The sequence below is a fragment of the Anser cygnoides genome, chromosome 3 (genome assembly GCF_040182565.1).
Source record: "Anser cygnoides isolate HZ-2024a breed goose chromosome 3, Taihu_goose_T2T_genome, whole genome shotgun sequence".
Taxonomy (NCBI): Eukaryota; Metazoa; Chordata; class Aves; order Anseriformes; family Anatidae; genus Anser; species Anser cygnoides.
In genome coordinates this window covers 106,047,944-106,065,432 of record NC_089875.1, presented here as the reverse complement: position 1 = coordinate 106,065,432, position 17,489 = coordinate 106,047,944, and the positions used below count along the sequence as shown (strand labels likewise).

The 17,489-nt window shown below is 38.5% G+C and overlaps 1 long non-coding RNA gene across 3 annotated transcripts; it reads left to right on the top strand.

The window, feature by feature from the left end:
* Nucleotides 1-10: 10 nt before the first annotated feature.
* Nucleotides 11-17,092, top strand: LOC106030701 (uncharacterized). 3 transcript variants are annotated; one of them, XR_010830594.1, is made up of 5 exons: nt 11-1,358; nt 9,383-9,652; nt 12,450-12,608; nt 13,984-14,162; nt 14,571-17,092. It is a non-coding gene; the product is annotated as an uncharacterized lncRNA (long non-coding RNA). The 3 variants fall into 3 exon arrangements; XR_007165976.2 differs by having other exon boundaries at nt 12,450-14,162; XR_010830593.1 differs by lacking the exon at nt 11-1,358 and adding an exon at nt 8,602-8,664 and having other exon boundaries at nt 12,450-14,162.
* Nucleotides 17,093-17,489: the final 397 nt, after the last annotated feature.

Below are 17,489 nucleotides of genomic sequence, written 5' to 3'. Positions count from 1 at the left end.
TAAGCGAATACATCATGGCAAACTTGAAAACTCATCTTCTTTTCTATCCTTTCAGTTCATTTTGTTTTACCCTCAAGACCCACAGTTTCTGTGCCATGAGATACACTAGCATATATATCTCCAAAATGTCCTCTCCTGATATTTATTAGCCCTTTCAAACCAAACACACACCATGCAAAAGTTACTGTGCTTAGTCCTTCAGCTAACAGACTGTCTAGGTAGGTAAAGATAAGCTGCTGTCTGAAGACTCTAATCTCCAGCCCGTAAGCGTACCTGGGCATACAGAACTACAGCCCACAGCAACTTTTTGCATTTTGCAGTGTATGAGCATATGTGAAAAGGAGATTGTGACTTTGTGTGACCTTTATAAGGAGTTGGCACAAGGTTTTGTAGTTTACTTTGGGCTATATTTTGCTAGCTTTTGCACATATGGAATAGCATCTTCGTCTGCAATAATCTCACCTATATAATGGTGTCAGAATCTGGCCTACCAGCTGGAGTGAGCTATTTCACACTGTATCTGGTATTGTTTCCTTTTCATCTGTTGAGATAGAGTGCTTTGCTGTGTATCCTGATATCCCATGGCTCTCTTTTTGGAGCTATGTTCACACATCTTGATTCCATCTGTACTCTTGAAGAGGCCCGTTAGGTGGAAGATGTATCTGTCAAACACATGTAGATTCTGGACAGCAACCCTTTACGAGTCATGCCTTGAAACATTACTAATTTGATTTCAAAGGGAGCTATTACAAAATGTCTTTTGTGTTGTTAGGCCTCAGGAGAAGGACCTCAGTTGGACACAGTGAAATGCTGCATTTGCAATAGCCATGGAGCCCCTTGTTGGAACAGATATAAGAATCAGTCATGTCTTTGTCTTGGAGCTCGGCACCTCTTCTGGAGGAGTCCCCTGATGTGAGAGGGAGACGGCTGAATGTGTGTTAAAAGGTCCAGGGGACAGAAACTTAGTGATCCACAGCATTCATCTGATGCTGTCCAAAGTTGTCGAGCAACCTCAGGAAATGAGTGGAAATTTGATTCTTGTTTGGCTATCTTGGGTCCTGAAAGTGGGATGGTGGCTGCAAGAGGGTTGATGTACACATCTGTGCACTCTGTGGCAGTGCTTTGAAGCTCTGTGTTGTAGCCTGTGTTTTTTTTTATGATGCAGTCATGTGCATTTTTAAGACCAAGAATTGGACACCTGTGTGCTTAAAGTTAAGCATGACCGTGACTCATTCAGCTGTCACTCTTACGGATGTAGTGTGAGAACCATATGGATGGGAAGAAGTAACCTAGACCCAAGATGCAAGTTCAGGGATTGCAAGACAGGAGGCCAAACACCGAAACAGCATCTGACAAAAGTGAGTAATTGGTCAATGCTTCCACTTCTATTTGGTCAGATTTTCAACATAAATTAATCCATTTTCTCAAAGTAGCGGATCTTACCCCACTGTTACTTCAATATTTGCAGTTAGCTACAGTTGTTCATAGGCTGCACAATCTCTGAGCGCATTAGAGCCATAGTAGTAGCCTGACTGGCATTCATAAACAGACAGCACTTGGGACTTAGTAATACCCTAACTCAGTGCAGAAGTGTGCCAAAATAAAGGTCATTTTAATTTCATGTTATGTCACGCAGTTTTGAAGTGACATGTGTTTAACGAGTTTTCTCCAGTAAATGAACGATAGCAAGTATTACACTAATAGGCTTTGATGATATGCCCACAAAAAGAAAAAAAAAAAGGCAAAATCTTTCCAAAAACATTAAACTGACATTTTACCAGAGGAAAAAAAAATAACAGAACAAAGATTCAAACTTCTACCCCCAAGCTTCCATAATGACAAAAATTAGGCTTTTTGGCCCTTCTGAGATGACAGTTTGCAGAAGTTTCACAGTAATTTATTTATAGTGTGCCCATCATGAAAGACATTGAGGCTGATCTCCTGATATGGCTAGGAGAGTGTGAAGGGAGCAAGTTGAGCTTGTCACAAAAACTGTCTCTATCGCAAACCTCATGACAGGATCATTAAAGGAGTGAAAAACTGTTCCCTAAGCGTATGGACCCCATGATTATGCAGAGAAAGGTGTGGAGTAGTTTCTGTTTTCTCATATAGCAATGCCTGCTTGTCTTGCCACCTGGCCGAGTATGCAAGCTGGTTGTTCCCTGTCATCTTTCTGTCTGGCTATGGACTCAAACAGGCACAAACACAGGAGGAAGAACATCAGGAGGAACTTTTCTTCAGCGTGAGTGCACCGAGCACTGGCACAGGTTGCCCAGAGAAGCTGTGGTTTCCCTCCTTGGAGTAATTCAGGAAACATCTGGACATGGTCCTGGGCAGCCTGCTCTAGATGCCCTTGCTGGAGCAAGGGCGTTGGGCCAGATGCCTCCAGAGGTCCTGCCAACCTCAGCCACTCTGTGACCCTGTGGCTCTGTGACTCCTTGTTCAGGCATCTTGTCCTTCAGTGGCTTAAAGACATGGCACAAAATGCGTTACCCTGTCTTGTTCTTGAGAAAGTTGCTTTTGGTGTCAAAAAGCATGGTACACTTAAAAATAATATATAAAAAAAATTATTAGTTCCTTCAGTGCAGGTTAGGAGGGAGGATTGTTTTGATTCCTGGTGGTATAGCTTTTGAATGTGGAGGAGGGAAAATAGCACTGAGACCCCTTTTCCAAGCAGGATGTGTGAAGACCTTAGGAGGCTGGGTGAACACTGCTAATTGGCTAGGTAGTGCACACTTTTCAACAATTCGCAACAAAGCCTTTGCTGTCAGGTTTCACAAAAGCTGGTTGTTAATATCCTGTGTAATGCTTAACTCTCAGAGGATGAACTGTCATTTGTGCATTTGAACTCTCATTTTTTGGTCACTACTCCCATTGAAGTCAAACTTGTGGTAAACTGGGAACTGTGAATTAAGTAAAAAAATGTATGCAAAGTGAAGTATCCGCCCCCTGCACCTCCTGTTCACCCCCAGTAAACAACAAGAATAGGAAGAAATCAGGATTGGTTTCCTGGCACAATTTGGCTTAGGCTTCAATCCTCAAATTAGACAGCCCGTCATTCCAATTAATTTCCTTTGGAGGTGCGTTTTCTGAATTTTCACTGCTGGTGTTCTACAGCACTTGATCTTAGGTCCACAAACTGCAAAAAGGATGCTGTGTTGTGTACCGAACCTTTCTATGTTGTTTAGATGATCAATTATTTTTTGGGTCAATGGCTGTATGAGATTATTTGACAGAGGACAGCTAAGTCCATATAAATAATAACAATCATTTAAAAATTAGAATTAGATACTGTACTTTCTGTCTTAAAAAATATGATGATATTTAGTAATACAGCCGTTCAGTACAACTCTAAATTATTCTTACAACCAGTTTTACACTGTTTAAATGCCACTCGATAATCATGCCAAATATAATGTGACATGCATGTTTTTCAAGTACATGTGCATGAGCATTTGCATGAGCTTCCATGGTTACAATACTTGGCTTATAAACTATTTTAACAATAGTCATATCAAATTCAATGCTAGAAGATAAACAAAATGGTTTCAGAAATATTTATGATGCTGTGCTTGCTATTAAACATAGCTGAATGCATTCATAGTAATAGGAACCTGAAGTTGTTATCTTTTGAATGCATATGTCATGCAACTGCAAAATCTCATAGGACCACAGAATACTGTGTCTTTGCTACTCTTTGACTGATACAATGCCCCACGAAGTCAGTAGAAATTCTCTTCTGAGCTGAGATAGCAGGATAACACTGCTCTTCTGTTCCTTTGTCATAGATTTCTGTAGAACTGCACATGCATCATGTCACTGCTTTTAATTGGCTCTGTTATCTGTCAGAGTAAGTTATTCTTCAGACCCCTCTTGCATCCTTGGTACGCGCAGTTGCCACGGTGCCTCTGCACCAGGTGCTGCGGGTGATCAGCCCCCGGCACTGCAATGCGTACGCGAGGAAGGGGTGCTGGGACGCGGGGAACTGTGGAAGGGCCGGTGCCGAGGATGTCAGAGCCAGGAACCAACCTGGTGTTAGGGGCCTGGGAGAAGGAACCCCCTGGGACTGCAGCTGTGCTCCAGGACTGAAGACAGGCTGGATTGCAGACGTATAGCAATGCTGAAAGGCTGGCTGCGCTGTCAGAGCATGATGTCTCTTGTTTCACAAGAGAATTGTGTGCAATCTTCCTGCCTTTCATGTCTTGCATTTTATCCTGAGACCCATCTCCCTTTGAAAAGACATTAGAAGGGGGTCTAGCATGTCTGTAGGTAGGGTTTTATTCTTCTAATAGAAGAATTTTCAGACATTGCATGCAAATTGTTGGAAAGAGGGTGCACACATATAAACTTGGAGCATGTGAAATGTGAGAGAAATGTGTTCTGTAAATGATGTGTTTATTTGAATGAGTGATCATGCTCAAACAATGCATCTTAATTGTTTTCTTTTCTTTAGAATTATCTTGCAGTCCAAGAAAAAAATAATATAAACTCCACAAAAACAGTCTCCAAACTTTATTGTTGTAGTGTAAGATTTTAGATGAGATTATATGCAGACAATTGTTGGAAAAATCAAAGATACTGCTCTGATAATAACCATGGCTTTGCCAAGACTGAAGTTGCACTGCATTCTCAGAGATCCGATGTCTATACAAACGAATTACAAGACCAATGGTAGGGAATTCTTTTACATAGTTGCCTATCAATCATTGATGAAAAAAGTATAAATTTTCTCAGAAGTTACTTTTGACTGATGCTGTTATATAGATCTACTATGAAGTTGGCATTTTATTTTAGAACTTAATGATTATTTTTTTAGGACTCCAACACTTTCTGGCTTGCATAAAATCTCTACTGTCCTCTGGGTGAATCCTTTCTTCATTAGAGTTTCTTTTGAATTTCAAGATGCTCTATGCTGCCCCTGACACAAATGTGCATCTCCTAGTGGAACTTCCTATGCTGGTCAGATAAAAGGCAGTACACAGTCTTTTTAGACCGATCTACATCTAATAATGAGAATAATTGTGGCATTAATATGCATATCTTAGAAAGCAATTCAGGTGGTATTGAAGTGCTGGAGGTGTTTTTGTTATACAGACACAGTTTTGGTACATTGTAAGAAGAAAAGGCTCTACTTAGTATTCAAGGAGGGATGAACAGATTGAAAGTTATGTTTGGGATGGGCTCTTGTCACTACTGAAAATATCTGTGGAGTCTCCAGGGAGTCTATTCAACTCTGCCACTTCTATGTTAAAAGGAAACAGCGTCAATTGTACTGAAGAACTTGGATGAGTTTCAGAAAGCCACTTCAGTGCAACTTACTGTTTTATCAGTTTTAAAGAGTGTTATACCCTTTTCAGACAGGATAGGATATGAAAAGTAAATAAACCATTCCTCTATCCAGGACGAAGAAAAACAGTGGATGAGGAGGATCATGGAAAAACATGCTATAAATGTAGGTTTTACTGCAAGTAATGGCACGAGCTGCTGCGTTGGCACTGTGGACCTGCTCGGCGGGGTGCAAAGTAGCTGTAAAAGTCTGCACAGAGTGACCAAGTTTCACGGTCTTTGCACAGATTTAAATAGCCACTAAGTGAAACAGCAGTGAGTCAGACCCAGGTATGGGTTATCTGCAAATACTCAGTAGACTCTACGAGATGCAGAAGGTTTCCTTGCCCACTGTAAACAAGATCTGCTGCCCACTCAACAGCTGCTTCATGTAATTGTTCCACCTTTTTTTTGGCCAAAATATTTTGCCTTGTGTCTGAAAGAGCACCTTTAAGATTAACTTAGAAAGATAATTTTTAAGATGTCTTAACTGCCCTTGACAGAAAAATTCTCTGTTGGGGGACTGTGTCAAAATGGAAGCTGGGGTTTAGGCTTGGTCATGCTGCTCCTACCGTTATTCTGCATGGCTACACAGTAGCTTGAATTAATCACAGAAAGTAAATTGAAGCTGTTAGTTCATTTAATTGTCAGTTCTGTGTCTGTGCACTAAGTCAGTCAATGATTTTTTCTGAAGTGACTTCTACTACATCACAGAGCTGCTCACACGGCCATTTAGATGTGTATTGATGGTGCTAATGGAGTCACTGAGCCAAGCTCTCATCTAGCAATGTCATAGCTCTCCAGATATTGATCACAATGGCGTTTTGTTCTACAGCAGTGTCCTGAAAGCCCAGACAGTATCAGAATCCAATGTACTAGTTAGTTGACAGGATAACATAGCCCCAGGCCTGAAGAGGCTACATGCAACTTGAAAGAAGACAATAAAAAGTGAAAGCAATGGTGTTGATGGTGATATAGAATACATAGGTTAGCTCTATAATCCTTGAGATTCAGTGACACTTGGAATAACTTCAAAATAATGAACTTAGTAATGATATTTTAAGTATTGAATTTAATTGTCATATTTTAATTAAAAAAGACTTAATAATGAACCTTGCCAGCCATTCTGAACCTACCCACCACAGATGATTAATTTTTTACGGATTGGGTGACAGAGGAGCTTTGAGTATTTGAAAGAAGGACAGCAGCAATATTCTAAGTTAGTCTAGGGAAAATTTACATTTGACCTGAGTGCAGCAATAGTCCTATTAGATCTGAAAGCATCTTGTAGAAAACAGCTGTTAGGTCACTAGTCCACCTCACCCTGAAGATAGGATTTCTCTTAGCTGTATTCTATCTAGAGATGTGTCTTCATGTAATTTTGAAAGCTAACATTAATTTCTCCTTATTTTCCCTCCATTCAGTCTCCTGTGTTGCTGTAAATAATCACTCTGCCTCTTGGATATTTGCAGCCTACCAGTATCTAAGCCTAGACTTACCACTTCTGATGACTGACAACGTCAGCTATATCAGAACTAGTGACCTAGGAGTGAAAAGCTGTGCATTCCGTTACTGGGCCTTTGAGAAATACATTACCCTTCTCTACCTCCTTTGCATTTAAGGAAAATTCTTTTTCTCTATAAGCTCTTTTTCTTCAAATATTGCTCTCTCTTTGTCAAGTGCTTTCTTTAAAAATGTCTCAAGACCTGTTCTGGGGAGCATACCAATCATTTTCATCAAGGATCAAGAAAGCAGAATAACCTGTGGCATCGAGAGAATTATTCCCGATGTGCACTTAGATAAGATGAGATTGGTGTTACATCTGAGAATAAGTAATTTCTTTTGCAGCAGAAACATTTGATTGTTATTTGCATTGGCAATCACTTCCATCATTCTAAAAATTCTTCTAGAAAACAGGATTTTGTGTATAAACCAAAAAAATCACATTTCTAGAGGGAGGTCAGTGATGATGCATAAATGTTGCATAAATGATCTAGGATGATGATAAGTAGTTTGCAACCACTCGACCCATCCAGAGAAAGGTGGCTAGGGTTTACAGGGGAGAAATAGTAAAGTTATGTACATATTTTTGCAAAGTGCTGAGATCAATTGTAGGGCCACAAACAAGAATTATTTTTTTCTCAGAATGAAAAAGAAAAAAAAAAGTGTCCAACTGAGCACCAGTGGAGGAACACTTAGTTAATGAAGGTGCTAAGCCTATTGAAATGTTGAGAGTAAGTCCTGTTTCCCTCCTGCTTACTGTACTGAAGCAAAACCATTACTGGGAATGTATAGCTCAGCTTTAAAATTTGAAGCTCTTAAGAAAGCAAAATATTTTTTTTTCTTTCCCTTTTTAAAAATAGTTTTCTAAATAGTATTTGCAGAACTCTTTAACAAATGATCTAAAAATGGTACTTTATTAATGTACCTAAGAAACAATAAGTATGTTATGGTACTTGCATAGGATGTTACTTTAATGAGTAAATCTGGCTCTCACAAATCAGGATTACCTTGTTAGAATAAGGACTGCTAATATGAATAAGTGTTTTCAGGATCATATTGCACCCTATGTTTTAAAATTTCTTGAAGTTAATGGTTCCTCCAGCTAGTAGTTTACTGCCAGGAGAGCCATCCGTATTGATTATTATTGCATATTAATGGCTCAATCAGGTATTTATTTTGCAAGTTTCTTGGCTGAGTCTTTTCTTTTCTTTTCTTTTCTCTTTTCTTTTCTCTTTTCTTTTCTCTTTTCTTTTCTCTTTTCTTTTCTCTTTCTTCTCTTCTCTTCTCTTCTCTTCTCTTCTCTTCTCTTCTCTCTCTCTCTTTCTCTTCTCTTCTCTTCTCTTCTCTTCTCTTCTCTTCTCTTCTCTTCTCTTCTCTTCTCTTCTCTTCTCTTCTCTTCTCTTCTCTTCTCTTCTCTTCTCTTCTCTTCTCTTCTCTCTCTTCTCTTCTCTCTCTCTCTCTCTCTCTTCTCTCTCTCTTCTCTCTCTCTTCTCTCTCTCTTCTCTCTCTCTTCTCTCTCTTCTCTCTCTCTTCTCTCTCTCTTCTCTCTCTCTTCTCTCTCTCTTCTCTCTCTCTTCTCTCTCTCTTCTCTCTCTCTTCTCTCTCTCTTCTCTCTCTCTTCTCTCTCTCTCTCTCTCTCTCTTCTCTCTCTCTTCTCTCTCTTTTCTCTCTCTTTTCTCTCTCTTTTCTCTCTCTTTTCTTTTCTCTCTCTTTTCTTTTCTCTCTCTTCTCTCTCTCTTCTCTCTCTCTTCTCTCTTTTTTTTTTTTTTTAACAGATTTCTCCCAGGGGTGAACAGGCTGCAGGAGAAGTGGAAATTGCCACTCCTATTTTGCTAGGTCTGGATATTTCAATGTATTTTCAAAGTATCAGATCTATTACAGAAGCATTTGGTGCTGGCATTTGGATTCCAATAACATAATGGATTGCAAGTCTTTTTGTGATATAAATGTGAACTCAGAAACCAGCTGGCTGGACTATGTCCAAAATACTAGCATGTAAGGAATCACAGGGGGCCAACTTTCCAGTAGAGTTGTAGATACTAGCCTTCAGTGCAGTCCATGAAGGAGTCAAAGCTTTGTATGCAAATCAAACTGCACATTTCCAGCTGTTACAGTTGTGTGAGCAAATGTAAATTTAGTGTGCATAAATTTAGAAGTCCTCTTTAAATTGGTTGTGCCAGTATCCAAGAAGTGATCGGATGAGTTTATCAGTGTTCCAGATATAGCATGTAGTTGCTGCAACACATTATAAACAAAACCATTAACTAAAACATATCTACATTTACTGAAATAATTTTCATTCATGGTAGACACTGGGGCATATTTAATGTCTTTTTGCTTTGTGTAAAGACAACAAAGAATCTTTCAGATTTGCTAATATTTAAATCAAGCTTCAAAGTTAACACAAATGACTCCTTTAATGGAAAAGTAGACTTTACATATTGAACTAAAAATCTTTTTTTTTTTTTTTGTTACATGACATACAACATAGACTTCATGTATTCAACCAAAAATCTCTTTTTTTACATAACATACAGCATTTTTTTTGTTGCAGGTTTATTTTTGAGAAGACCTTATATAAAGACACTGCCTTCAAGAAGAAACATTGGAATTTTAGGGCTATTTGAAACAGTGTATAAGCATATGTTGTATGTCATGACTATGCTGCCTAACATGCAGTTGGATGAAAAGCACTTGAAGTATCTTTGGACCGAACCCACAATAAAGCTCTCCAATACTTCAGTGGACGTAGTGCATGTGAACCTATTTCAGAATGAAGCCCATAATCCTGGACCTCTTTTCATGGGAGGCTGAATATATGAAGGTACTTACAAAAAACAAATCAGAATGGAGGACTTGCAACAGTCCATGGAGTTATATACTTTGCAGGGTTGCTTTGGGGGCAGCACAAGACTAGACAGCAAGACTTAATTTAGCCTTATGCATGTGTACCAGGGTTTGCATAATTGCACTTTGTTGCAGTTAAATCCCAAAGTAAAACTAACTTGTGAATCAAAGAATAATTCCAAAGAGCGAGGAGGTTCATGCATTTTACTGTTTTACTACGTTGTCCCACAACAAGATGAAATATCAGATGGACAGTATTTGCAGAGTTACCATCTCTTCTCGTGGCTCTCTCAAATTTGGATTACAAATCCAGGAAATTGAAACTTGAGGTAACAAATGTTGGCATTAAAAATTGGTATTTGCTTCTCAGTAATTATGAGTCAATTTATAGATGCCTTTTTTTGCTTGGAAGAAAATCTGGTTTTGAACTACTGGAAAATTAAAACAGTTGTTCAGAACATTTGAATTTGCTGAATTCTTTTTTGGAAGCAATTATTGGAATCACTAGTTCTTATACATCAGACACTGTAAGTTCAAAATAGGTTCTAAAAATTAGGCTAGTCATTACCTAGCAAGAACTGTTACAACTGATTATGCCCACACTATGAACTTGAGAAGACTACTTTTCATAAAAATGCTTTTATATGAGTTTACAGACAATGGACTCATTAATTCAAGGCTTTCTGCCTTCATTTGAAAGTTAATTTAGATGACAGTAAGGCTTGCATTTCAAGTGCAGAAGCTCTTCCTGCATAAGTCCACGTATGGACACTTCTAATTTGGGAATCAAAATGTCTTCTTGTTTCACTTAATATACTTTGAAAATAGAAGTGTTTAGCTTAATCCTTCATTGAACTGGAACAGGTCCACTTATTCCAGTCCACCTGTGAGTTATGTTGGAAAAGGAGTAGCTTTTCTGAATAATGACTCTTCATTTCAGAAATGTTTTTCCAGCTACTTTAGGTCTGAGTCTGATCTCAGTTGACACACGTTGCAGCCTTCCAAATCTTAAGTCTAAATTTTGCAACCATCTCATCAAATAACAGACTCCATTTTAAAAGCTTGTAAGGCTGGACTCAAAACGGAACCTAAGCTGCATAGAATATCCGTGACAGAAATATAACTTTGATTTTGTGGCTTTTACCAATCTCAGACTATAATTAACTCTTTGTTGGCTGTAGGTATGGTAGCAGCAGTATTCTGTAACAGTAAAAATGGCAGTGATGATGGTTGTTAATTGAACAAATTAAGTCATTTGTTGTTTTGTTACAGGGGAAATCTTGTTGTTTTGGTACAGGGGAAATCAAGTGCACAAATTCCATCAGTCTCAGTTAAGCGATACCATAACTTAGAAATGATTCCCTGAATGAGGACTTAAGACTGTCAGCTTGAAGGAGCAAGTCTTGTATCTCCCAGTTTCTGAACTGTGCTTAACCAACTAGAACTGTAATATGATTGAGAAGTAGAGACACAATTGCAAAATATTATATAAGTATCTTTTGGGCACTTCATCTTCGGGCACTCATAGATTCTGAGATTTAAGTAGAAAATCCTTGGACTTTAATCACCTGGCTGTGTGTGTGTTAAAGCATTATTTTTGATATTTTTTTTTTTTAAAGTGAGAATTCAAGGTCCTTATGCAGTCTGTGCAGTGGCTGATGTATGTACCTGGGTTACCCTGAAGGTCAAATATTCAGTGTATTGGACATTTCAAGCTGCTGTCCTGCTTAAGTTCCAAATCATTAGTCTAGCAAATGGGAACTTAAATATAAGCGTAGTCAATGGGGAGGAAAGAAGTCACTGCACAGTATATCTAGTGATAGAAAATGCTACAGAATGCGAACATAAATTTATAACTCGATGTTCCTTAATTAAAAAAAAGAACACACACACACACCATCAAGAATCCCCTCCCCCCTGACAAGCTTGCAAAAACTAGGTCTGAATTCCCAGTGGGAATAATGAGCAACAGCAAGAGTGAATGCTGGGAGAAAAGAATGCAATTGTATTAGACTCCATCACAATGGGAGGTAAACCCAAATCATTTATAAAAGGTAAATGCTGGCAGAACACAGGGAGCTCAGAGCACCACACTGCAGGTGTGATTTATGAGGCTGGGGACTGGCTATAAATCAAATCCTTTTGTTTTAAATAGTACTGCTTCAATGCAAGAGATCAGTTTACATGTAGAGGAAATGATGAAAAAAATGCAGTGTATTGCATCCCAAGAATATTAGAGAATCAGGTTTACAATGTGACTATCAGTACCACATTCAGACAATAGGTATCTGATGCGCAATTTAACGAATGCTCCCACTGCTTGAGCAGAGTGCCCTAATCTAGCAACTCAAGTTTGTCTTAAATGTATTAATTTGGGGATCTATTTTATGAGACCAGCTGTTAAAATCATTGCACTTATGATCAGGAATGCATCGGCTATTGTTAACTAGCTAGAGGTGCCCTTTCATGCAACCAAAGGCTGTGCCTGTTTCTATGCTAACCGGATTTTTCTTTAATTATGAAGGTTTATGGGTCTAATTATTTAGCAGCCTTGTCCTGTGTAAATAGGTGGATAAAACAGTTAATTCCTGAGCATTCAAACAGGCACTAGGCATCCTGGAAAGTTCTATATGGTTACAGGATAATATCTCTAGAAAAAAAAAAAAGAAAAAAAAAGTTTCTTCTCCCTCTGTTAGTGGTATAATTACCAAATCGAAGAGATTTTAAAGGTAATGATCTAACAGCAAAATGATCTCTTTTGCTCTGCTTTCCAGATCTACCAGGGCTTATCTTGGCTGCATGTTTTGCATTCATTTTGCATACATACCACTGGAGCAAACTATATGCCTGAAACCACACTGTGTGTCCTGCAATGTGGGCCAGAGAAGCACTTAGAAAAGCTGGGAGAGGACAAAAGGCCTGTATAAAGGGAGGTACAGCAGTTTTATCACTGTTCAAAGAATTGTATAATGAAACAAAAGCTGAGCGTGTCGCACATATCCTAGCCATTTTATGTAATGGCAATATATCAGCAATGATTTATCCATGTGAATGTAAAAAGTTGCCTTTAATTCACTGATAAGCAGAGTGCCTTCATGTCAGCAAGGAGCCAAGAGACATCTTGTATTGCAATGCTTTATCACAATTCAATTACTTTCCAAGAGTCCAAAAATGCAAACACTGTAGAAACACATGAGCACAATTTCAAGGATCTTTCTGAGGCTCTGATATTGATAGCCAGCATCAGCTATTGCTGGAGGCATTAATATCAATTGCTAGTGTGAGGAAAGTATCATTTCACTGAATCATTGATTTTTTTTTCTTACTTATTATTATAAAAACACATCTAGTGCCATTAATTTATGGGGCATTCTATAAATGTAAAAGTATATTCCTGCTCAGTAGAGCTTGCAGTCTAAATTAGACCAATATATGAAAAAGATATTGATGATGAAAAGACAAAAAAAAAAGTGAATGAAATTGCATTTACCTATTCCTTGAATCTGACCATGTTTCCAGGTGATAATGGGCCAAACTTTTAAAAGTATTTGAGTTTCTATTTTCTGAATATTGGGGTGCTTAAATATCTTTAAAAATATGGTTATTTTACAAGTGGAATCTTATGGTTTTATAAATGGCACCACAAAAAAACGCATCTAACGGGAGACGAGCAAAGATGCCTTTGTGCCTTATGAATCTTATATTGTCCTGGACACTAGAGGCAATTTAGATAGCCTTGAAAGGGTTCTGCCATGTTGTGAAGCCCTCTCAGGTTGCAGTGCCATCTGTAATCTTCATAACACTTTGAGTTTTAACTGGATCCCTGAAAAATCTTTCCCTTTTAGGCTTTTTTTTTTTTCTTTCTTTTCCCTAGGCAAACACTGTATTGTTTCTTTGTCTATTGTGTCCTGTGAGAGAAATACTTTTGTGGGCCAGGGTAGTGTTTTAAAACCCATTTTTGCAAACTCTTTTGCCTTTTACACAAATAAAGATGTCACTCAAGAGACCTTATTACAACAGTCAAGAAGAAATATAATTAAAGCAGATTTAAAGATTGAATTTCTTTGCCATTATAAAGGTTAAATACACGGAAAAGCAAAAGAACATTTGTATAGCAGCAACAATAATGAAGGGTTTACATCTGCAGCCTCCATGAACAGAAGAGGTTGTGGGTTTCCCTATGTACAGTCATCAGGAGTAACTGGTAATTACCAAGTTCAAAGCCCATTGTCTCCTCTAAAAAGCCAACTTGTTTTTTGGGGTTGTTTCAGCATGACGTGATGTCTGACGGCTCTATTCCTTTTATAGGCCTTCTTGATATGCATCGAATTCTGACCTGGGATGGAAAGCAATCTTTGTGAACATTTTTACAGAATGATGTGTAATAGATCCAGCAAAGGCTGAAGACTGGTAATAGTGACTGATGTAGTACCATGGAGAAAAGAAATCTGAACACTGCTCTCCAAGGAGGCTGAGTGAGGAGGGAGGTAATAACAAGTTTCATTGCCTAGTTGGAGTTGACAGAAAGAGAGGTGATTTTGCTCCTCAAATTGTGCTCAGAGGACGGGAGGCAGCATGTATTTTATAATATAGGTGGTAGGTGATAGGACAGGCTGTTCAATGACCTAGGAGGCATTGTACTACATACAAAGGTCTCCTGCAAAGCTGATGCATATTTATTTCCTACAGCGGGGATGGTATGTTGACTGCCTCCCTGCAAATCTTGAATTCAGTCTTGCCATGATTTGCTGTCTGTAATTTCATTAAGCCAATGGGAATCGCACTGAGGTAAAATCACAGGAGAACTTTTATTATTCTGTAGCTGACAGGGAATCTCCTGAATTTATTCTAAGGAATGTCCTAAATTTATTCTAATGGTGTGGTTTTACTTTCAGGTAGATATTGGCATGCACAAACCCTTTCAAGACGTCTGCTGAAATGATCCATAGGAGCTTCACGGGCACTGCTGTCTGTGTGCAGGCTGCATGAGGAGGGGAATTCACAAACTTAGCTTCTTAAACCATAACCTTCCACACAGGCAGCTCAAGTAGGTCACTTACTGAGGGGAGCCAGGAAATGCACATGCGTATCTGATACAAATCTGTTAGCCTGTCTAGTAACCGGGAGTGGCCAACAGATGTGCATCCTGGTTTGTCAGATGTGTTCATACATTTTCTGAGATGTTACAGATAGAGAGTGAATATCAGGGCTTAGAATCTGACCTTAAAAAGTAGATGTCTTCTAAGATTGTATTCATCTTCCTTGTGATAAGAATTAGCTTTCCATCTTAATCAGCATTTGTGACTTGATTCAGCAAAGCATTGAAGATGTGCTTAAGGCAATCTCTAATCAGCAAAACTTTTAACTTGCAATACCTGCTCCAGGAACAGAGATTAAAATTAAAAGTAGGTTTATGTGCTTAGCAAAACTAGGTTTCAACTTGGGGGAAATCAGTCATGATCACTTCATAGCGCAAGATTTCTCCATTTTTACTGAGGAGGGGACTGGCACGGAAGGTGTCATTGGAAACCATGACTACTTGTGAACAGTTAGCAGGAGATTTTAGAACCCTTTGTTAAATAACAACTAGGGATGCGACTAGGTATAAATTAAGCAAAAATATTAGTTTTTAATATTTGGATATATAAAAAGATTTTTTTTTGAAACATTAATATTTCAGTGTCAAAAATATTGAAACATTGAAATATATGTAATTCAGAAAGTTTGAAGTCCTTTGTAGCCCTCAGGGTCTGTCTTATGCCTATATGCCTGCAGATAGACATTCCCCTTCTATGTCATTTTTTTCAAGATTCTGTTTCTGTAAAAATGTAAAAAAACTGAGCAAATAAATACACTGAGATTTTGTGCTGTGCTCCACCATTCCTCTGGTATTGTACTGCAGGTTACAATAAAGACATAAGGAGTCAGAATAAAGGATCAGGGATAAAGACATTCCTTTATTCCTTGTCAGGAAAAGAGAAAAGATGTAAGAAATCAGGGCTGTGGAGGTTGCCCTTTTAGTCAACCCTAATATGTATAAGAAATACCATCTTCGGCTGAGCTGTTACTGGAGTTGTGCAAGGTCTCTTCCACAAAGATGCTTGCAGTCTGAAAACGGGACACGTTTCACTTCAACATGCCATTGACAGCAGCGGTATCTCTCTTCCTCCCCTGCCATCTGCAGACCAGAAACATCGCTATCTCCTAGCCACTGCAAACTGAAGAACCCAATCATCCTTATCTACTCTCCAAAATGTGCACTGTGAGGAATGTCCCACAAATGGTAACTTCCTGATGTGACTCAATGCTCCGTAGTAATGTCAGTCAGGATGGCTCCTGAAACCTATACATGCTTTTTTTTAGCATTGATACGAAACATGTTCTCCTACAAAAGATGTTCATTAGTTGAACAGAGCTCTTACACAGTATTGTAGAAATTCGTTTTCCAGATAAGAACAGTTTCTGGTCTGGTGCCTATCTTCAGATTTGCCAGGGGGCAATACTGTAACAGCCTGGCAACGGGAAAGATTATTTGAAAGCCTTGATTAGGCCTTAATACAGGTGATATTTGCTGCCTTTAATATACCTCTGATATGTTGTTATCATAGTCTGGTGATTTATAAGGTTTGAGGTGGGCTATCCAGTTGTGATGTGGAGGATCCTGTGGCACTAAGGGGCATGGTTTTGTGATGGGACTTGGTAGGTCAGCTTGATGGTTGGACCTGGTGATCTTGAAGGTCTTTTTCAACCTAGATGATTCTATGATCCTGTTGGACAGCCCACCTGAAACCTTCTAAATCCCTGGAAGCATGACTTCAGAGCAGGAGTCTGGATATGTTTGTAATCATGTATACCCCCCCTTTTTTTTTTTTTTTAATGTGTATAAAAGGTATGAAACAGGGTAAGCAAACTGTTGCTTAAAAAGGAACATATTAAAAAAAGATTTGAAAACACACGTCGTACTTATTGCATATGGCATTCATTTTAATTTCCCATTGAGCTGTGAGCTAGAGAATGTCTTACAGACATGTCTTCTGCTGGTCAGTTGCACTTGACGGAAAAGAGCAAGTTTTGCTATTTTTAAATGACTTAATGTTCTTGCAAAGTTTCTCCATAATTCTAACCCTGGTATGAATTTATTTTTTAAACCTCATAACTTAGAGATTTTTTTATATTAATTCATCTGGCATATTCATTGATAGCAATGTTAGATGATTTTCATGAAGAGTTGAGTAACTGGTGATTGGTTCAGTTTAGTTCTAAGTGTCAGGAAGCAGGAAGCCCCTACTTTCCAAAATTTGCTCCAAAACTTTGTATACTGTATATATTCCAGTCACAATCTCTATCTGTGCAAAATTTGGAATAAATGTATTGAAGTCAACAAAGCTGTTTTAGTTTAACATAATGTAATAATAGACTCTGTCCTCAAACTCCATCTATCATTCCAGCACTCGTTAGGCATTCTGGTTTTGTTCATAGTAGGAGCCATCATAAAGAAATTGATTTTCCTCTGTTCACTCATCCAATTTATTGTAAGAGAGCTCCATGTTCATTTGCCCATTTCGCAGCATTTTGTGGGGTGAGAAAGAAACAAGCCAAAAGAAATCATCAACAGAAGTAGTTATCATGTTTGGTAAGACTCAGCTCTCATTTATATTGGTGTAAATGCAGAACAGCTCTGCTTCTCTCAGAGGAGTTCATTTGTGTTAATTGGGTGTGACTAACTGCAGATTATGCCCCGAACCCCTATGCCCACCTTCTCTACTCCTATTTGCTGCATTTTCCTGAGTTACAAAAGAGACTTCTCATGGCTC